General features: G+C 37.2%; 2 protein-coding genes across 2 annotated transcripts in view; both read right to left on the reverse strand.

Annotated features, from left to right (window-relative positions):
- LOC140837994 (uncharacterized) overlaps nt 1–2,822 on the reverse strand; it is a 31,537-nt gene extending 28,715 nt beyond the window's left edge. Inside the window, exons 1-2 of the transcript XR_012119521.1 lie at nt 2,772–2,822; nt 981–1,395 (exon numbers count right to left, since the gene is read on the reverse strand). The gene's annotated coding sequence lies outside the window, so the exon portion shown is untranslated. The remainder of the gene's footprint in view (nt 1–980; nt 1,396–2,771) is intronic.
- The window catches only part of LOC140838039 (uncharacterized), a 41,468-nt gene that overhangs the window by 4,294 nt on the left and 13,458 nt on the right, over nt 1–23,716 (reverse strand). The window lies entirely within an intron of this gene.

The following is a 23,716-nucleotide window of genomic DNA, read 5'->3' on the forward strand; positions in this document are numbered from 1 at the left end:
CCCAAAGGATGCTAAGAGTGTGTCTAATTCTTGTCCATCTATAAGATGATATTAAATATTAGATTAGAAACAAAGTCAACCTTAATATTTATTGTTCATGATGAAAATTTTGAAATATCAACAACCAATCTCACATTTTTAATTTTATTATGGACAATGTTCTTTTTATCAAGACACACGGAACTTCCAATATGGATCACATTAACCATAACAAAGAAAAATGACATTCCTAATATTGCTATATCATTTTCTGTTTCAAATTTAATTATTAATTTTTATATATCCATTTTTTTAAAATGGATCTACGTACCTTATTCAAATTACTACTAAAACTTACACAACATCATGTATTTCTTTGCATTCAACTCACGTACTTTGCTTCACCATCTGAGCAATCTGATCATGTGAAGTTTGAACTAGAAGAAAAAACAAACTTTACACCCATTTAGATGCATTAGAAAAGGAATATGCAATTTTCTTAGGAGAAATCATAGACTCAAGCATTTTCAGCATTTAAGCAATGGTAGTTAAATATGTTTTCAAATAAATACAGAGAATAAAAAAAAAAGTTATGTATATGTGTTAAAATTTTTTTTTCCTTTACTTATTTGTTTCTTTCATATTTCTATTGCAACACACTGCCTACGTGCAACATTTTTCCAAAAAAAAAAACGCTTCTCAAATGCATGTTGGAAGACAAACGAAATATTTATCCCAACACATCTACAGCATCCGTACAATACTTTTTCCAAAAGAAACTTCTCAAATGGATGTGCAATTTTGGAATGCATATTGAAAAACAGAAACAAAATCTTTCTTCGAATCACAAAAAAATGCATGTTAATATATCTTAATCTAGTTAGAACATCAAATAACACGTGCTCAATGACGGAAATTTAACTCGAATACCTTATAATAAAACACGAATGGAAATTAATCGAGTTTGCACAATCCAAATGCTTAAACCAATAATATTTTACCTTATTGTCGAAGTGGGCAACGTGATTCATGTTTCGTCCATCCTCGCATACAGTTGTGGCTAATAAACCGCGCCTTATAGCATATAGAAGAACATCATCTACACGAGCGCCTTTAGACGTGTTCATGGCAAGTGTCGCTGCATCTTCAAGATGAGATAGTTCTTTGTACAAAAGGTCAGCGCACTCATTAAAATTAAAATAGTACAAGCCATTCCATTCTTGGGATAGTTGTTTACCCAACTTTCGATAGATCACCTCAATACAAGCTATAGTTGCAACGTAAGAACATAAACCGAAAGCTCTCTGGTCTCGGACGGGAGATAAATGCTTATCTGGTAATTTGAAGTCAACAATTTTATCCTCTCCTTTCTTATACGACTTTTTTAAATGATCACGGAGAGCTATGGAAATTCCCCTGGTCATTGGAAAAATAAATATAAATGTAAACACCTAATTCAATAAATAAATTTATAATGTTCCGGAGTAGTCATATCGATTAAATATATTTATTCAAATTAAACATTAAAATTATTTCTAATTGAATATTATTAAATTTAATTTTGAATGTAATATAATGATAAAGATGTTTGATTTATGATATTTTTTTCCTTGATTAAAGTTAGTGGTTGACTTTACTGATCTATTTGTAGTATATTCCGACAATTTAGAGAAATCATCAAGGTGTAGAATACCACTATCATCTCTCAAAAATCTGTACAAAGGAAAACATATCGCTACATCGAAATATCCAAAATAAATTTCATCCTTAAAAATAAAATAAAAATATTAAATAGCAATCAAATAATTAATATGATAAATGACATTATATTTATAAATTTTAAATTACAAGGTACACTAATGGGGAATGAAAATATCTTTATGAGCATATGAAGAGTTATTTTGATTAAACTATTAATGATTGATAAATAATTAAACATTTGTTCATAAATATAAAATATAGAAAGGGAAAGATATAATAGATTTCTAGACTTTTGTGAAATTTAACCTTAATCTAGCTAAATTTTTACATGGTATATAAAGTTTAGAAGAATGGATCCTCTACCGTGCACATCATGTTGTGCAGGTCTATTTGATCCAACGTTGTTGGTGGTTTTGTACACAGCCAAAGATCCGAAAGGACCGAAACAAAAGTTAAGTGGTATTCAAAGTAAATTTTTGGAAAAATAAATTTTTTGGTTCATTAACTTGTCTATTTTTTGGTTTTGGTATATTAACTTTCAAATTTTGATTTTGGTACACTGACTTTTAGTTTTATGCTATTTTGGTCAAATTGTTGATGTAACAGCTTGACATGTCATCATTTTCCGGTGTCACGTCAACATTTTCCTGTATCACGTCAACATTTTCATGTCACTTTAGCATTCAACTGCTAGTTCAAATAAATAAATAAATAAAATCACAATAATAATCATGAATAACAAAATTCATAGAATTCTATATATGAAAAAATTTACGAATATCTATAAAAGTCATGCAAAATAGATCTATAAGAGTCCGTGAAATTTTTTTTAAAAATCCATAATATTTATAAAAATCAATAGAAATTCATCAGCTCTATAAAATTATGTCATTTAAAAAAATTAACAAATCTATGCGACAAATATACTTCCCAATCGAATCACTTCTCTAATAATCACACATATTTTTACTTATAAAAATAAAATGAATAAAGAGTACCATTGCTACCGACACACAAAATATGTAAAATATATGTCTACGTAATAAATCAGTATATGAGTGTTAAGTATTATTTAAATGACTATATATTACCTGGGTGCCATTTGCCAGCAAGAAATGAACAAGTGCGAAAAGCTGATCAAATTTCCTGGTCAACAAAGAGAATAAGATATAGTCAAATAGATGTTACTATATTATTTATTAGATGTGAGGCGTTTTACCGATGAATAATAATCCACTTTCTCCAATACTAGGCATAGACAGCTCAAAAAAGAATCCAAATAAGGCCTTTTATAGTAACCATCGTGCAACTAAGCGATTTAAATCACAAGTAAGTTCATGTGTGCATATAGATTTGTGTACCTAGCTAAAAAGTATTTTCTTTCTTACCTATCCTATAAAATTTAAATTCACAAGTAAGCGTCCTATAGCTGCTATTTATTCAGTAGTCTAAATAACATATAGAAATTCTATGTGTGTTTCGAAGGCAAGGAAAATTATTAGTTGATTGAAAGTGCTTGTAAAAGTAGCATTGATCTCGCGCAGGCTGCCTTTGAACCAATCTTTGTGGAAGCAAGTTAGCACTGTTAAACTTAGTGGATAAAGGATTCAAAAAAGCTGAGAATCTAAGGTTTTACCCAGGGTTAACATTAATTCAATTTTTTAACTAAAAAACATATTTTTTCAAACGCACAACGTTTTGTCCGTGCAAATGCTTCAGGAACAACTGCAGCATCAGTAGAAGAGGTAGTAGCAGTAGTAGTAGCAGCAAGAGCCTTGGTAGGTAGACTTGAAGGCTCTTCTCCACTTCTTACCTCCAATTCGAACTCGTAAGCTTTTAGATTTGCAAACAAGTCGTGCAGTTCCAACTTGTTTAGGTCTTTGGACACTCTCATAGCCATTGTTTTTACATCCCATTCTTTGGGTAAGGCTCTCATCACCTTGAGGGCTATTTCTCTGTTGCTATGCTCTTTACCCAGAGCTGTTAACTCATTTATCAAGCTACTGAATCTTTCATCGAACTCATTTAGAGTTTCACCAGCTCTCATTTTTAGATTCTCAAACTTCTGCATTGCTACAGACAGTTTGTTTTCTTTCGTTTGCTCATTTCCCTCACATATCTGGATGAGCTTTTCCCAAATATCTTTTGCAGTAGAACACATTTTAATCTTGCTAAAGGTGTTCTTGTCGAGAGTTTTATATAATATATCCTTTGCAACATTATCAAGGTTGACCTTCTTCTTATCTTCGCTGGTCCATTCACTTCTTGATTTTTCAACCATCTGTGGTGCACCCTCAGTGACAACAACAGCTGTGTTAGGCTTTAATATCTTTAATGGACCATCTGTGATGACATACCACATGTCATCATCTTGTGCTGCAAGATGATCTTGCATTCTAATCTTCCAATCATCAAAGTCTTCCTTAGATAACATAGGAATCTTGCTAAAGTGTGCCATATGTTGTAGTTTTTCACGAACAAGAATAACCTGCTCTGATACGAATTGTTGTGGATCGAAGTTGAGTTCAGAGGGGGGGTGAATAAACTCTACTCCTTTTTCTTTCTAAGGAGGTACTAAAATCCTGTTAGAGATAGTATTTTATCTTGTTGCGTATACTTTCACCAGATTACAATTATAGGTGCGGAAACAATCTGATGAAGTAAGTGAAAGACAGTAATAACAGTAGACAGTAGTTGTTTATGGAAGTTCGAATATGAAATCTTCTACGTCTCCCCTTCTCCTGTTTCCAGAAGGTATAACTAAAAGAATTTGGATATTACAGTACAACTCTTGTACACACCCACTTCAGAAGGACTTACACTTTTGCCTACTGAAACTCTTAGTTACTCAACATAGTGAAAACGAGATACACAAAGTTCTGAAAAGACTCTTTTCAGATTACAAACTCTTCTGATAAAGTATAAGTGTTGTAAATGATTGTGAAGAGTGTAAGAAACAGTAGCACAAGATGATCTTCAAAAGATCAGATATTTGCTATGAAGCGTGTGCTACTTTTCTTTGTGTTGAACTCAAAGTTATCAAGGAATTTCGAGGTTGTCTCGTTGAGTGAAATAGCATTGATCCTTGAAAGATATTTTGCGCACTGTTATCTCTTATATGGGTTTGTTCCATGTATATATAAGTGACTGAGTTCAACGTCTATGATCAGAAGATGTCTTCAGACTTTTGATTGAATCAGCTTTATTACCTAAAAAGGTTCCTGCAGAAAAGTGATAAAACAATCAGTCCTGTTTTATACTAAAATCGGTAAAGTGAATTATAATGACTCCGTACAGTATTTAATGCTGCAATTAATACCGGTACTTGATAAACTTAACGGTAACATGTAAGATAGTCACGTTAGGTAGCATCTTCTTCTGATTCTGTTTTTCTATCCTTTCTACTGCTTTTGTTTTACTAGAGCAGTAGCTTCTGATTTTCTTATCGTCTATTGTTTTCTTAAAGAGTGCTGCTATTTTTTATTTTCATCGCCACAATTGATTCATGTCTATCACTATATGTACATGATTTTATCCCGTAAATACTCATATCCAATTATTTGAAGATGTCAAAATATAATTTGAAGTTAATATTAAGTGAAACCGATGATGATATTCGTGAAGTAAAAATGTGATACCTAAATTAATACAAATAATACATAATTCGAGTATACAAATACTTGATTTTATCTTTTAAATACTCAAATTCGATTGAGTATGTAAAAATATATAGTTTGAAGATAATATTGAATGTTCTTTGATGATGATATTTGTGAATAAAAAACGTGCTACCTAAATTGGTACAAATAGTACCTAATTTGATTCCACATATACTTGATTTTATCATTTTAAGACTCAAATTTGATTATTTTGGGATATAAAAAATATAGTTTCAAGTAATATGGAGTGACTTTTGATGTGTCATTTGTGAAATTAAAATATGATACATAAATTAGTACAAAAAGTATCTAATTCGAGTCTACCAATACTTAATTTTACTCCATAAATGAGAAATACTTAATTTGAGTTTGCAAATACTTGATTTCGTATATGAGATACCCACAATATGTATTAAAATATTGGATATTCGTATAAGCAACGTAAGTTCACCAAGTGTTGGTATTTTTATGGAAGATACATTTGGATGACATATTCATCTCATTTAATATATTTTTTTAAAAAAAACAAATTCTCAACTAAACATGAAAAATTTAAAGTACTTATTTTTACTGAGAAGTACCTAATTTGAGTTTGCAAATACTTGATTTCGTAAATGAGATACTCACAATATGTATTAAAATACTGGATATTCGAATAGACAACGTAAGTTCACCAAGTATTGATATTTTCATGGAATAAGCATTTGGATAACATATTCATCTCATTTAATATTTTTTTGTAAAAGAAAAAACAAATTCCCAACTAAGCATGAAAATTTTAAAGTTCTTATTTTTATTTGAGAAGTGTCTAGTTTGAGATTGCAAATATTTGATTTGGTACATGAGATACTCATGATATGTAATAGAATACTGGATATTCGAATATGCAACTTAAGCTCACCAAGTGTTTGTCTTTCCTTGGAAGATGCATTTGGATGTCTCATTAAAAAAAATTTTTTTGGTAAAAACAAATTCCCAACTAAGTATGAAAATTTTAAAATACTTAGTTTTATTTGAGAATTATCTAATTTGAGTTTGCAAATACTTGATATCTTGAATAAGATACTCACAATATGTATTAAAATACTGGATATTCGAATAGGCAACGTAAGTTCACCAAATCTTGATCTTTCCATGGAAGATGCATTGATACGAAAAGTATCTAAATTGGCGAAGTATTGTAAATTAAGTCATTTATAATGAATAATTACCAATAAGTATTATGTCAAATAAGTATAATTGTTAAATAAATTATTCAATGAATATCAAAAGGTATTGTAAATTAATATTGATGAGTATTTTATAAATCATTAATCCAATAATCGATATGTGGGGACCCGGACGCTAATTCATTATTATAGTTCTTGGGATTAATTTAATCACTTAAGATAAACACGGTCAAATTTATTTTTTTTAAATGTGGAAAGTAATTGAATTCAACTAATATACATATCAGTATAAAAGTACAAGTCTTGTACAACATACATTCAAACCAAACTAGGGTTCAACTACTATATATCAAGTGCTGAAACCTATCTATTTCTGATCCGGATCTCCACACTAACTTGTCCTCTCTCTTCCTCTTCTCGACCCTGATCCTGTCTCACCTGTTGTCATACACACATACAAACACGACAACAGCCGGATAACTCCGACGAGAATATAATCTCAGTATAAACAATGTATACATGTAATCATATAAAAAATTATATAAAAGCATAAAACAGATATCAATACATGTATCATAACCTGAAAACGTAAATCGATATAAAACTGCAGTAACAACATGAATTGTAATCTTCGAAATAGAAATCAATACCAATCTGTAAATCCCACTCTTGACTCGATCTGACAATTCCGATCTTTCTCCTACTGATTCTGATTCCAATCTGGAAGCATAATTCAAGAAGCATAATATCATAATACAACTCGAATCAATACTGAATATGCTCAATATCAATCTACGGATGTTTTAACGGCATCACAGCTCAATCTCGATATATCCCGGCAATACAATATCAGTATAAACCAAGCAACAACTCCACATCAACAACAAATATGAATCCCATATCAAATCTAGATATTCTCAATCATATCAACTCTGAAAAATCCTAACAATTACATATGGTATCTGTTCTTCAATCCGGTTTCGATTATACAATGTCTACTATGTCAAGAACACCATATATGAATCATATCCGATTCCTTCAACATCATAATTTCAAATCATATCAAAACGTAGTAAAACTTATGTGAGACCCCATGATCTGATTATGTAGATTATGAGTAGTAAATCAACTCATAAAATAATTGTATTTGGAAATGGAGTTGACATGGTTTATGCAAATGGAAATAAACTATACAAGTTGAAAATACTCCATAATTATTTGAAACATTGTGTATTTTAATGGCAAACTTGTAAATAATTGAAAAAAAATATTGCATTAAAAATTGATGGCAAAGTGGTTAATAACTTGAAAAATAATCAATTGAATTTAAGGGCAAATTGGTAAATTGTGATTTGTCCAATCAAATTGCATGTATACGTGTAATACATTGCAATATGTATAGGATTGAGGTGATCCACTTGGACGTGGATTAACATATTATTAAAAAAAATGACAATAAATCAATTAATAATAATAAAGATAAACAAGAACAAACCGAGAAAAGAAAGTAGGAGAAAGAGAAGAATTCAAAGTTCTAGTGTTTGAATCTCGTTTGAGACGTTGTCCAAACTTGGAACAAATTATATATTTGGAATCCTCGCGTCGAGAGCTTCCTTTTGAGGTAAGTTTCTTCTAGTTTCAGCACCTTTAATTATTGAAGTGCTGTAATAATATGTATTTGAAGTCGAGATTCCTAAATGTGGTAGAATAACCGACAATAAACTTATATTCGAAGTCGGAATTGAATTATGATATGATTATGATTTGATATGAATTTTTGAAGTTTCAAATGATATTTGAAACTCATATTAATGATTTTGGAGTATGTTATTGATTGGAAAGAATATGTTATTGATGTAGATAGAATTTTATACTGATATCTTCAAGCTAAATCAACTGGAACGAAGAATTGAGGTATGTTGCGATAGGGTAACATACGACAAGTATCTGTATTATATGATACATGTTTGATTGATTGGATTGAGAATATGTGTCTATATGCCTTATGTGATGACTTGATGTGGCATACATGACATATTGGAATATCGATGTATAAAATAAATGTTTTGTTAACACACATAGTTTGATGCATACATCGACACATGACATGCACGTTGAGCTATGATCTTTGGATACCCTGATATGATTTGATTGGATTCTGGGGTTTGTGAACACAATGCTATGTTTGGTATTATATGACCCTTAAAGCATAGACATTTGTGGCCCCGACGATTGATATGAGATTTGGGATTTGATGGCGCTTCGTCGACGCTATCATACGAGTATCCCTTATTGATGCCGGTGTGCCAGCTCTAGCATTGATTTGATAGCGATTCGTTTGATTCTGACATGTGCTCAGTGGATGGACATTTGACCTGATACCTCCACGACATACATGCATTGCATATCATATATCATTGTTTAGATACTTGTGGTATATATGATGGTTGTTCCATACGGAGCTTTGCTCACCCCCAAGGAGGGCTGTTGTTGTCTTTGTGTGTGGACAATGACAGGTACTCCAGGATATCAGGAGACCGGAGAGGGTACTTCTGGAGAGAGTCACAGTTTGAGTTGAGGTTTTATGTTTTGTTCCCAGTATATGTATGTATCTATATACCGGGGCATGTCTCGAGGATATGAGTTGTTTGTATATGATTGGTTTTGATTACGTGTGGGCATGTTTATGATGTGAGATGAAATACTAATTTTAGTATTCAAATAAAATGATTTTGGGCTCATTGTAAAGAAAATTTAAACTCGTTTTCCGCTGTAATTAATTAACCCTAATCTGATTGTGTTGTAATAACGATTAGTAGCTAAGGGCCCCACACTAGATGGTATCAGAGCATAGCTGGGAATGCTCGATTGAGTCTTGTGTACACGTAATAGGCACAAATGAATTGTGCGCATGTGTTTGATTTTTTTGTATTACTTGCTCCTACTCGATTCAGTTTGAGTAAGTTATTGATGAGATTGATGATATGAGATGATGATGATGTGAAATTGATATTGATTTGTAATATTCATCCTCTGATTTTCTAGATGGATCCCACAAATAAAACTGCGAGTAGCAGTACTGAGAGGATAGTTGGACAATTTGAAGGATTGTCCATGGATGTAGTGATGGCTCGATTTCAGGATTTGAAACCACCGAGGTTCTTTGGCACTGAGAGTGCTGAAAGAGCAGAGGCCTGGTTAATGGATATTGAGCACTTGTTTAATATTGTTGAATATTCCAAGGCTCGGAGACTGAAACTTGCTCTTTATCAGTTGAAAGACCGAGCAAAATCTTGGTGGAAAGCCGTTGAGATTGGATTGAAAGAGGCCGGAATTGAAGTCACATGGGATGTCTTCAAGGCTCAGTTTTTGGAGCAGTGTTCCCTTCTTTCTTATTATACTGCTCAAGAGAATGAATTTAATAGTCTTCAGCAGGGAACGATGACTGTTGCAGAATATGCTTCGAAATTTTCTACTCTGTTGAAGTATGCACCTCACGTAGCTGGGAATGCGAAGACAAAATATAACAGGTTTGTGAACGGATTGCATCCTGCTATATATACTTATGTTATTTCTGGATTGCCTACCAGCTACGCAGAGGCAGTTGAACGAGCCAAGGCAGCCGAGGCTGGACTTAGGCGAGGAGGTCCACAGTATACTCCTCCAACTCCAGTGTCAGCTCAGCAGCCTACTTTGCGGCCGAGAGGTAAGAAGTTTAAGAAGACTGGTTCTGTTTCTTCGTCTTCTTCGAGTTCGAGTGGATCACAGAGAGGGAGTCCTGTGATTGCCCCTTACTGTAGTCATTGTGGGGGTAAGCATATTATCGAGCAGTGTCGAGGTATGTTTGGTACTTGTTATCAGTGTGGGCAGGAAGGCCATTTCTCTCGAGTATGTCCGAACAGGGGTACGACTTCTTCTCAACCCCAACCAGGATTTAGAGGTGGCCCCAGTATGATGAGACATGTTGTTCCTGTTCCCTCTTTTCAGCAGTCGAATGCTCCACGATATTGAGGACCAGGTGGTCAGAGTGCCCAAGTTCCTCCTCAAGTGAGAGTGTACGCCATGACCGATGATCAGGCGAGAGAAGCTCCTGGTGGCGTGATTGCAGGTATTTGCATGCTTTGCGATTATCCTGCACGTGTTTTATTTGATACAAGAGCATCTCATTCATTCATATCTCATGCATTTGTTGCATTTCACGATATTGAGTATACCCCGCTGTATGATACTTTGCCGATAGCCACGCCAGCAGGGATGATTATTTTGTCTGATAAAGTTGTGCACAATTGTGTATTGATATATGAGGATAATGTGGTATTTCTAAATTTGATTGTCCTCCCAATACACGACTTTGATTGTATTGTTGGCATGGATATCTTGATGACAAATCGAGCTACTGTTGATTGTTGTTGTAAGGACCGTGTATCGTATTATCGTAAATCCTATGTGATTATCGATAATTAATGAATTTGATATGTGATTGTGTATGTGATGTGTACTATGACTATGAATTGAGAAATGAGTATTAGATATGATTTGACGTTGTAAGAGCTCGATTGGAAGCCGGACGCCAATTTAGTACACACATTAAAAATTGTACAGAACAAGTGGCGCCCGAGCGGTAGGAAATTACCGCCCGAGCGCCAAGGTATGTAATGATAGTAGCCGGGCAGAACTTGCGGCGCCCGAGCGGTAACTTTCGACCGCTCGAGCGCTGCACAAGTATTTCTCGGGGGCAGAACGTCTCGCGCTCGGGCGCGAGAATTCTACCGCCCGAGCGCAAGAGGCGGTGGAGTGAGGATAAGTTCTTTTCCCTTCTTTCCTCCGTCACTTAATTTCCGAGAGTTCGAGAAGGAGCGAGAGAATTATGATTTCTTTCTTCTGAATCGACTTCGAGACGCTGTCTAAACGTGAAACAAATTATATATTTGTGATCGTCGCGTTAAGGGCTTCTGACTGAGGTAATTTTATTCTAGTTCCAGCAGCTCTAAATATCATAGTGCTGGAATAGCATGTATTTGAAGTTGAATTTCTGATATGTAGTAGAATAACCGACAAAGAACTTATATCCGAAGTCGGAATTGAATTATGATATGATTTTGATTTGATATGAATTTATGAACTCATATTAATGATTTTGGAGTATGTTATTGATTGGAATGAATATGCTATTGATGTAGATAAAGTGTAATATCAATATCTTCAGGCTACATCAACTGGAACGAAGAATTGAGGTATGTTGCGACCGGGTAACATACGACAGGTATCTGTATTATATGATATATGTGTTGGATTGATTGGATTGATGGGATTGGATTATGTGTCTACGTGCCCTATTTGTTTATTACGTGGCATACATGACATTGAGATTTGAGATATCGGTGTATGAAATAAATATTTTGTTAACACACATCATTTTATACATACATCGATACATGACATGCACGTTGAGCTATGATCCTTGGATACCTTGATTTGATTGGATTGGATTCCGGGGTTTGTGAACACAATCGCTATGCCGGTATTATATGACCCGTAAAGCATAGACAATTGTGGCCCCATATGATTGGATATGAGATTTGGGATTTGATAGCGCTTAGCCGACGTTATCATACATGTGTCCCATATTGGCCGGTGTGCCAGCTCGAGCATTTATTTGATATCGATTCGATTGGTTCTGACATGTGCTCAGTGGATGGGCATTTGACCCTATACCTCCACGACATACATGCATTGCATACCATATATCATTGTTTAGATATCTGTGGTATATATGATTGGTTGTTCCATACGGAGCTTTGCTCACCCCAAAGGGGGGCTGTTGTTGTCTTTGTGTGTGGACAATGGCAGGTACTCCAGGATTTCAGGAGACCGCCGAGGGTGCTTCTGGAGGGAGTCGTAGTATGAGTTGAGATTTATGTTTTGTTCCCAGTATATGTATATGTATCTATATATACCGGGGCATGTCCCGAGGATATGAGATGTTTGTATATGATTGGCTTTGTTTTCGTGTGGGCATGTTTATGAAGTGAGATGAGATACTATTTTAGTATTCACATTAAATGATTTTGGGCTCGTTGTAAAGAAATTTTAAAGTCGTCTTCCGCTGTGATTAATTAACTCTAATCTGATTGTGTTGTAATAACGATTAGGAGCTAAGGGCCCCACACTAGATGGTATCAGACATAGCTGGGAATGCTCTATTGAGTCTTGTGTACACTTGAATAGGCACAAATGAACTGTGCGCTTGTGTTTGATTTATTTGTATTACTTGCTCTTACTTGATTTGATTTGAGTAAGTATTTGATGGGATTGATGATATGAGATGAGAATGATATGAATTGATATGAAATTGTGGTATTCATTTATCTTTTAATTTGTAGATGGATCCCAAAAATGAAGCTGCGAGTAGCAGCACTGAGAGGATTGTTGGGCAATTTGAAGGATTGTCCATGGATGTTGTGATGGCTCGATTTCAGGACCTGAAACCACCGAGGTTCTTTGGCACAGAGAGTGCGGAAAGAGCTGAAGCCTGGTTAAAAGATATCGAGCATCTGTTTAATATTGTTGAGTATTCCAAGGCCCGGAGACTGAAACTTGCTCTTTATCAGTTGAAGGACCGAGCTAAATCTTGGTGGGAAGCCGCTGAGATGGGATTGAAAGAGGCTGGCACTGAAGTCACATGGGATGTCTTCAAGGCCCAGTTTCTGGAACAGTATTCTCCTCCTTCTTATTATACTGCTCAGGAGGATGAATTCAATAATCTGCAGCAGGGATCGATGTCTGTTGCGGAGTATGCTTCGAAATTTTCTACTTTGTTGAAGTATGCACCTCACGTGGCTGGGAATGCGAGGGCAAAGTATAACAGGTTTGTAAATGGTTTACATCCTGCTTCGTATACTTATGTTGTTTCTGGATTGCCTACCAGCTACGCAGAGGCAGTTGAGAGAGCCAAGGCAGCCGAGGCTGGACTCAGGCGGGGCGGTCCACAGTATACTCCTCCACCACCGGTATCAGCTCAGCAGCCTGCTTTGAGGCCGAGAGGTAAGAAGTTCAAGAAGACGGGTTCTGTTTCTTCGTCTTCTACGAGTTCGAGTGGATCACAGAAAGGGAGTCCGGTGATTGCTCCCTACTGTAGCCATTGTGGAGGTAAACATACTATCGAGCAGTGTCGAGGTATGTTTGGTACTTGTTATCAGTGTGGACAGGAAGGCCATTTCTCTCGTGTATGTCCAAACAGGGGTACGACTTCTGTTTCACCCCAGCCAGGATTTAGAGGTCGCCCTGGTCTGATGAGACCTGCTGTTCCTGTTCCATCTTTTCAGCAGTCGAGTGTCCCACGATATCGAGGACCGGGTGGTCCGAGTGCCCAAGTTCCTCCTCAGGTGAGAGTGTATGCCATGACTGAGGATCAGGCGAGAGAAGCTCCTGGAGGTGTGATTGCAGGTATTTGCACGCTTTGCGATTATCCTGCACGTGTTTTATTTGATACAGGAGCATCTCATTCATTCATATCTCATGCATTTGTTGCATCTCATGATATTGAGTGTACCCCGTTGTATGATACTTTGTCGATAGCCACGCCAGCAGGGAAGATCATTTCGTCTGAGAGAGTTGTGCATAATTGTGTATTGATATATGAGGATAATGTGATATTTCTGAATTTAATTGTCCTCCCTATGCACGACTTTGATTGTATTGTTGGCATGGATATCTTGATGACGAATCGAGCTACTGTTGATTGTTGTCATGGAGTGGTTCGATTTCGACCGATTGATGGACCCAAGTGGAATTTTTATGGAAAGGATTCCCAAGCCAAAATTCCATTGGTATCTTCCTTGGAAATGTCCCGATTGTTGACTAGCGGAGATGAGGGTTATCTTATCTACGCTATTGATATTTCGAAGAAGGAGTCTTCTTTATCTGAGATTCCTGTTGCGAGAGAATTCCCAGATGTATTTCCCGATGAGATTCCTGATTTTCCTCCTCATCGAGAAGTTGAGTTTAGTATTGATTTGATGCCGGGGACCGCGCCTATATCTAAAGCTCCTTATCGCATGGCACCTCTGGAATTGAAAGAATTGAAAGAACAATTACAGGATCTTCTCGATAAGGGATATATTCGACCGAGTGTATCACCTTGGGGAGCTCCAGTTTTATTTGTTCGGAAGAAAGATGGTACTATGCGAATGTGTATCGATTATAGGCAGCTGAATCGGGCTACTGTGAAGAACAAGTACCCACTTCCCCGTATTGATGACTTGTTTGATCAGCTTCAGGGTACTTCTGTATACTCGAAGATTGATCTTCGTTCTGGGTATCATCAAGTACGAGTTCGAGACGAAGATGTACCCAAAATTGCTTTTCGTACGAGGTATGGCCACTATGAATTTCTGGTTATGCCTTTTGGTCTTACGAATGCTCCTGCTATCTTTATGGATTTAATGAATCGTGTCTTCCGAGATTATCTGGACCGATTCGTTATTGTGTTTATCGATGACATTCTTGTCTATTCGAAATCGAAAAAGGAGCATGCTGAACATCTGAGACTGGTACTTCAAACTCTTCGTACTAGTCATTTGTATGCCAAATTGTCCAAATGTGAATTCTGGATGGACAAAGTGGTATTTCTAGGCCACGTCATTTCGAGACATGGCATATCTGTTGATCCTTCGAAGGTCGAAGATGTATTGAATTGGCCGAGACCTACGAATGTTCCTGAGATTCGTAGCTTCATGGGTTTAGCGGGATATTATCGTCGTTTTATTGAAGGGTTTTCGAAGATAGCTAAACCTATTACTCAACTGACACAGAAGAATCAGCGATTCATTTGGTCAGATGAATGTGAAGCTAGTTTTCTTGAATTGAAGACGAGATTGACCACAGCACCTGTGCTTACTATTCCCTCAGGTACCGGAGGATTTGTGGTTTGTACAGATGCGTCTGGTAAAGGTTTGGGCTGTGTTCTGATGCAACACGGCAAAGTCGTTGCTTATGCGTCTCGTCAATTGAAATCTCATGAAACTCGTTATCCTGTTCATGATCTCGAATTGGCTGCCATTGTGTTTGCTTTAAAGATTTGGCTCCATTACTTGTACGGAGAAAAGTTTGTTATTTATTCAGACCATAAGAGTCTGAAATATCTCTTTTCTCAATCTGATTTGAATATGAGGCAACGCAGGTGGATGGATCTCCTGAAGGATTTTGATTGTGAGATTCAATATCACCCTGGATCGGTGAATGTTACTGCGGATGCCTTGAGCCGTAAAGTTTATGATTCTGTTTTCCGTCGCCAAGGTACATGATGATATATGTACTTCTGGTTGGACTTTTCACTCGAATTGGAATTCTGTCACTGTCTCAGCATTGCAAATTGAGCCGAACTTAATATCGAAGATACGAAAGGCCCAACGAAGCGATGTTCAGATTCTGAAGTCGAAAGAACTTGTATCTGCTGGACATCAGTCTGGATTTCAGATTTCTTCTGATGGTTCTTTACGACTTAATGGTCGGCTGGTAGTTCCTGATGATTCTGATTTGAGTTCTACCCTTCTTCGAGAAGCACACTGTAGCAAATACAGTATTCACCCTGGAGGTCGAAAGATGTATTTGACACTGAGACCTCAATTCTGGTGGAAACGTATGAAGAAGGACATTGCTGAGTTTATTTCTAAATGTCTGATCTGCCAGCAAGTGAAAGCCGAGAGAATGAGACCTGGAGGATTGCTCCATAGTCTTGAAATCCCGAAATGGAATTGGGAACATATTGCTATGGATTTCGTGACTCATTTGCCTCGTTCGCCCAAGGGCTGTGATGCTATTTGGGTGATTATTGATCGGCTTTCGAAATCTGCGCATTTTATTCCGTATGAACGGACTTATCCCTATAAGAGAATGGCCCGTTTATACATCGAGAATGTGGTGAGACTGCACGGTGTGCCAGTCTCGATTGTATCTGATCGTGATCCTAGATTTGCTTCTAAATTCTGGGGTAGTTTCCAAGAAGCGATGGGTACGCGTTTGGCTATGAGTACTGCTTATCATCCTCAAACTGATGGCCAGACTGAGCGTACGATTCAAACTTTAGAGGATATGTTGCGTGCGATTGTGATGGATTTCAGTATGGGATGGCAAGATGCCTTGCCATTGGTTGAATTTTCTTATAATAATAGCTTTCAGACGAGTATCGGTATGGCACCGTTTGAAGCTCTATATGGGAGACGATGTAGATCACCGTTATTCTGGGATGATATTGGTGAGAGACAATTGACTGGACCTGAAATGATACAGGAAATGAACGATAAGGTTCAGTTGATTCGGTAGCGGATGAAAGCTGCTCAGGATCGTCAAACGAGTTATGCGAATAAACGAAGACGACCCTTGGAATTCCAGAAAGGTGACCGAGTGGTTTTGAAAATATCTCCCTTTAGAGGCACTGTTCGATTTGGCATGCGAGGGAAATTATCTCCTCGTTATGTTGGTCCATACGAGATTCTGGATCGAGTTGGTGATCTTGCGTATCGATTGGCATTGACACCAGCTTTATCTTCTATTCATGATGTGTTTCATGTTTCTATGTTGAGGAAATATGAACCTGATCCATCACATGTGCTTGTACCTGATGAGGTTGAATTGGATCCTTCTCTTTCCTATGTTGAACAACCTGTTCGCATTATGGATCGAAAGGAGAAGATATTGAGGAATAAGTCGATTCCTCTGGTACGAGTGCAATGGACACGACACGGTGTTGAAGAATCAACGTGGGAATTGGAGAGCAAGATGCGAGATTCGTATCCGCATTTGTTTGATTCTATGACATCTGTTCCGTTGTATTCGATGTATTATGATCCTTTTTCTGATTTTAGCTTTGATATGTACTATAACTGGTGACATGTATATGTTTACCGATGTTATATATATAGTGACGTTTGAGATTTCGAGGACGAAATCTTTTAAGAGGGGGAGAAATGTAAGGACCGTGTATCGTATTATCGTAAATCCTATGTGATTATCGATAATTAATGAATTTGATATGTGATTGTGTATGTGATGTGTACTATGACTATGAATTGAGAAATGAGTATTGGATATGATTTGACGTTGTAAGAGCTCGATTGGAAGCCGGACGCCAATTTAGTACACACATTAAAAATTGTACAGAACAAGTGGCGCCCGAGCGGTAGGAAATTACCGCCCGAGCGCCAAGGTATGTAATGATAGTAGCCGGGCAGAACTTGCGGCGCCCGAGCGGTAACTTTCGACCGCTCGAGCACGGCACAAGTATTTCTCGGGGGCAGAACGTCTCGCGCTCGGGCGCGAGAATTCTACCGCCCGAGCGCGAGAGGCGGTGGAGTGAGGATAAGTTCTTTTCCCTTCTTTCCTCCGTCACTTAATTTCCGAGAGTTCGAGAAGGAGCGAGAGAATTATGATTTCTTTCTTCTGAATCGACTTCGAGACGCTGTCTAAACGTGAAACAAATTATATATTTGTGATCGTCGCGTTAAGGGCTTCTGACTGAGGTAATTTTATTCTAGTTCCAGCAGCTCTAAATATCATAGTGCTGGAATAGCATGTATTTGAAGTTGAATTTCTGATATGTAGTAGAATAACCGACAAAGAACTTATATCCGAAGTCGGAATTGAATTATGATATGATTTTGATTTGATATGAATTTATGAACTCATATTAATGATTTTGGAGTATGTTATTGATTGGAATGAATATGCTATTGATGTAGATAAAGTGTAATATCAATATCTTCAGGCTACATCAACTGGAACGAAGAATTGAGGTATGTTGCGACCGGGTAACATACGACAGGTATCTGTATTATATGATATATGTGTTGGATTCATTGGATTGATGGGATTGGATTATGTGTCTACGTGCCCTATTTGTTTATTACGTGGCATACATGACATTGAGATTTGAGATATCGGTGTATGAAATAAATGTTTTGTTAACACACATCATTTTATACATACATCGATACATGACATGCACGTTGAGCTATGATCCTTGGATACCTTGATTTGATTGGATTGGATTCCGGGGTTTGTGAACACAATCGCTATGCCGGTATTATATGACCCGTAAAGCATAGACAATTGTGGCCCCATATGATTGGATATGAGATTTGGGATTTGATAGCTCTTAGCCGACGTTATCATACATGTGTCCCATATTGGCCGGTGTGCCAGCTCGAGCATTTATTTGATATCGATTCGATTGGTTCTGACATGTGCTCAGTGGATGGGCATTTGACCCTATACCTCCACGACATACATGCATTGCATACCATATATCATTGTTTAGATATCTGTGGTATATATGATTGGTTGTTCCATACGGAGCTTTGCTCACCCCAAAGGGGGGCTGTTGTTGTCTTTGTGTGTGGACAATGGCAGGTACTCCAGGATTTCAGGAGACCGCCGAGGGTGCTTCTGGAGGGAGTCGTAGTATGAGTTGAGATTTATGTTTTGTTCCCAGTATATGTATATGTATCTATATATACCGGGGCATGTCCCGAGGATATGAGATGTTTGTATATGATTGGCTTTGTTTTCGTGTGGGCATGTTTATGACGTGAGATGAGATACTATTTTAGTATTCACATTAAATGATTTTGGGCTCGTTGTAAAGAAATTTTAAAGTCGTCTTCCGCTGTGATTAATTAACCCTAATCTGATTGTGTTGTAATAACGATTAGGAGCTAAGGGCCCCACAGTTGTCATGGAGTGGTTCGATTTCGACCGATTGATGGACTCAAGTGGAATTTTTATGGCAAGGGTTCCCAAGCCAAAATTCTATTGGTATCTTCCTTGGAAATGTCTCGACTTTTGACTAGCGAAGATGAGGGTTATCTTATCTACGCTATTAATGTTTCTAACAAGGAACCTTCTTTATCTGAGATTCCTGTTGCGAAAGAATCCCCGGATGTATTTCCCGATGAGATTCCTGATTTTCCTCCTCATCGAGAAATTGAATTTAGTATTGATCTGATGCTGGGAACTGCGCCTATATCGAAAGATCCTTATCGTATGGCACCATTGGAATTGAAAGAATTGAAACAACAATTACAGGATCTTCTCGATAAGGGATATATTCAACCGAGTGTATCACCTTGGGGAGCTCCGGTCTTATTTGTTCGGAAGAAATATGATATTGTGCGAATGTGTATCTATTATAGACATCTGAATCGAGCTACTGTGAAAAACAAGTACCCACTTCCTCGTATTGACGACTTATTTGATCAGCTTCAGGGTACTTTTGTATACTCGAAGATTGATCTTCGTTCTGGGTATCATCAAGTACGAGTTCGAGACGAAGATGTGCCCAAAACTGCTTTTCGTACCAGGTATGACCACTATGAGTTCTTGGTTATGCCTTTTGGTCTCACGAATGCTCCTGCTGTCTTTATGGATCTAATGAATCGTGTCTTCCGAGATTATCTTGACCGATTCGTTATTGTGTTTATTGATTGTGGGGACCCGGACTCTAATTCTTTTCTTTGGGATTAAATGGATCATGATTATAAAAAGTGGGTCAAATTTTTGCTTTTTAACATTAAATCAAATGTATATAAACAAGCATAAGATCTTTATTTATTTTACAACATACAAACATAATATACATGTCTTGTTCCGTATGTGCTCAACAACCAGTATTAAAGTACAGTACATGACAAAAGTACAACTACTGGTACATCTGTTACGCCCGTGATCACCACGCTATATCCATCTCTCATCTCTGTCGTGACCCAGATCCTGCCCCACCTGTTGTTATGCACACATACAGACATAACAACAGCCGGAAACTCCGGTGATAACAAAACCCAGTATAAACATGTATACATGTATATAAACAATCTAACACATGAAACATGCTATTATGAATGACATTCATATAAACATGCATTGCGAATCAAATCATGTCTGGACTCGACTCGACTATAACTCTAGGGATCCCGGTGTGAATAAAACGTCAATGGTTGTCACCTACCCTCCCAATCGGGGTGACTGTACGTCTTATTCCTAGACTTCGGCCTGATCTGTATCCACATCTACAATAGGAGAGGTGATCTTCCCCTAAGCTGTGATATCACCGAACGTCTAGAAGTTTGACTGTTCTGTCAAGACTCCCTATCTTAAATGCAATGCATAACAATCTGTAAACAAAGCATAATCATCTAAAAGGATTGGAATACAAGTTCTATAAACAAATCATAATCATATCACAAGATAAACAATAAATCTAGTATGTGATTTTGGTTGGGAAACTCAAATGGGATCTCATTTGAGTTGTATCTCCCCAAACAAAACATGAATTATACCTTTCGTCATACAAACTCTGTCGTAGTCGAAGTCTCGAAGACGAATCTTAACGATATAAATCTGAAATGGCAATGTTGATACACATTCTATCAATCTCTAATCTCAATCAACACATATCTAATTCAATACTTGATCTCGGTACAATTTAACGGAATAACGACGTAATTTCTCAATACCAGTCAATACAACTATCAACATATACCAATATCCAGGCTCAACAATCAATAATCCATCTCATATATACATCATACCCTCAAAAATCTGCACCATCTACATTCAATATATGCTGGAAATCAAAACAATTACATACGATGTCCTTTTTACGATCCGTTTGCGTTTCTACGATAACAATAATCTTAAGAATATATATCTACAAGCATATCCATATTTCCCCAATATATAACTTTCAAAACATGCTGAAAGATATCAGAAATATACCCTTTTGAAGCTCTTAATGCAAGGAATAAAAATCCAAACTCGGAACTAAATTCGGGTAATCGAATCTTGTAAAACTAGCAAGTAAAGTGTGAAGGACTTAGCTGAATTCTCCGGAGCTTCTGTCGATCCTTAGCTTCTCAAATGGAAGGAAAACAAGACACACTATATATATCTTGCATGGTTAAGAACACATGGCTCATCCTTTGGAGTACACGTCTCGCGCATATGCGCGGTCACTACTCGCGCATATGCGCGAGACCTACTGTCTCGGCAGTTTGACAAATATGACACTCGCGCATATGCGCCACTTCTTCTCGCGCATATGCGCCACTTCTTATCGTGCATATGCGCCAAGGCTTCTGGAGGTGTCGCGCATATGCGAGCATTATCTCGCGCATGTGCGTCGATGCTACTGGAGTTCTCGCACATGACCGCGCACTTCACCGCGCATGTGCACCCTTTTTGTGTATATTTTCTTTCTTACTTGTACATTTCCTTTCTTTTCCTAGTCCAATATAATACATCTACAATCACCTTAATTATCAACAAAACCAGTCTGATTATGATAACTAAATCTTCGAGCCTTACATTGATGATATTTTTGTGTATTCGAAATCGAAAAAGGAGCATGCTGAACATCTGAGACTGGTACTTCAAACTCTTCGCAATGACCATTTATATGCTAAATTGTCCAAATGCGAATTCTGGATGGATAGAGTTGTATTTCTAGGCCACGTCATTTCGAGACATGGCATATCTATTGATCTCGCAAAGGTCGAAGCTGTATTGAATTGGACGAGACCTACGAATTTTCCTGAGATCAGTAGCTTCATGGGTTTAGCTGGCTATTATCGTCGCTTTATTGAAAGATTTTCGAAAATAGATAAACATATTACTCAACTGACACAGAAGAATCAGAGATTCATTTGGTCAGATGAATGTGAAGCTAGTTTTCTTGAATTGAAGACGAAATTGACCACATCACCTGTGCTTACTATTCCCTCAGGTACCGGAGGATTTGTAGTGTGTACAGATGCGTCTGGTAAAGGTTTGGGCTGTGTTCTGATGCAACATGACAAAGTGGTTGCTTATGCGTCTCGTCAATTGAAATATCACGAAACACATTATCTTGTTCATGATCTTGAATTGGCCGCCATTGTGGTTGCTCTAGAGGTTTGGTGCCATTACTTGTATGGAGAGAAGTTCGTTATATATTCAGATCATAAGAGTCTGAAATATCTCTTTTCTCAATCTGATTTGAATATGAGGCAACGCAGGTGGATGGATCTCCTGAAAGACTTTGATTGTGAGATTCAATATCATCCTGGATCAGTGAATGTTACTGCGGATGCCATTATTCGTAAGGTGCATGATTCTGTGTTAGCTTCGGTCAATGTCGCCAAAGTACATGAGGATATATGTACTTCTGGTTGGACTTTTCACTCGAATTGGAATTCTGTCACTGTCTCAGCATTGCAAATTGAGCCGAATTTGATATCTAAGATTCGAAAGGCCCAACGAAGCGATGCTCAGATCCAAAAGTCGAAAGAACATGTATCTGCAGGAAATCAGTCTGGATTCCAGATTTCTTCTGATGGTTCTTTACGACTTAATGGTCGGCTGGTAGTCCCTAATAATTCTGATTTGAAGTCTGCCCTTCTTCGAGAAGCACATTGTAGCAAATACAGTATTCACCCTGGTGGCCGAAAGATGTATTTGACATTGAGACCTCAATTCTGGTGGAAACGTATGAAGAAGGACATTGCTGAGTTTATTTCTAAATGTCTTGTCTGCCAGCAAGTGAAAGCCGAGAGAATGAAACCTGGAGGTTTACTCCATAATCTCGAAATCCCGAAATGGAATTGGAAACATATTGCTATGGATTTTGTGACTCATTTACCTCGTTCGTCCAAGGGTTGTGATGCTATTTGGGTAATTATTGATCGACTTTCGAAATCTGCACATTTTATTCTGTATGAACGGACTTATCCTTATAAGAGAATGACCCGTTTATACATTGAGAATGTTGTGAGACTGCATGGTGTGCCAGTCTCAATTGTATCTGATCGTGATCCCAGGTTTGCTTCTAAATTCTGGGGTAGTTTTCAAGAAGTTATGGGTACGCGTTTGGCTATGAGTGCTGCTTATCATCCTCAAACTGATGGCCAAACTGAGCGTACAATTCAAACATTGGAAGATATGTTGCGTGCAATTGTGATGGACTTTAGAATGGGATGGCAAGATGCCTTAACATTGGTTGAATTTTCTTATAATAATAGCTTTCAAACGAGCATTGGTATGGCACCGTTTGAAGCCTTGTACGGGAGACGATGTAGATCACCGTTATTCTGGGATGAAATTGGTGAAAGACAATTGACTGGACCTGAAATGATACAGGAAATGAATGATAAGGTTCAGTTAATTCGGCAGCGGATG

This window comes from Primulina eburnea, chromosome 1, assembly GCF_022965805.1.
Source record: "Primulina eburnea isolate SZY01 chromosome 1, ASM2296580v1, whole genome shotgun sequence".
Lineage (NCBI taxonomy): Eukaryota > Viridiplantae > Streptophyta > Magnoliopsida > Lamiales > Gesneriaceae > Primulina > Primulina eburnea.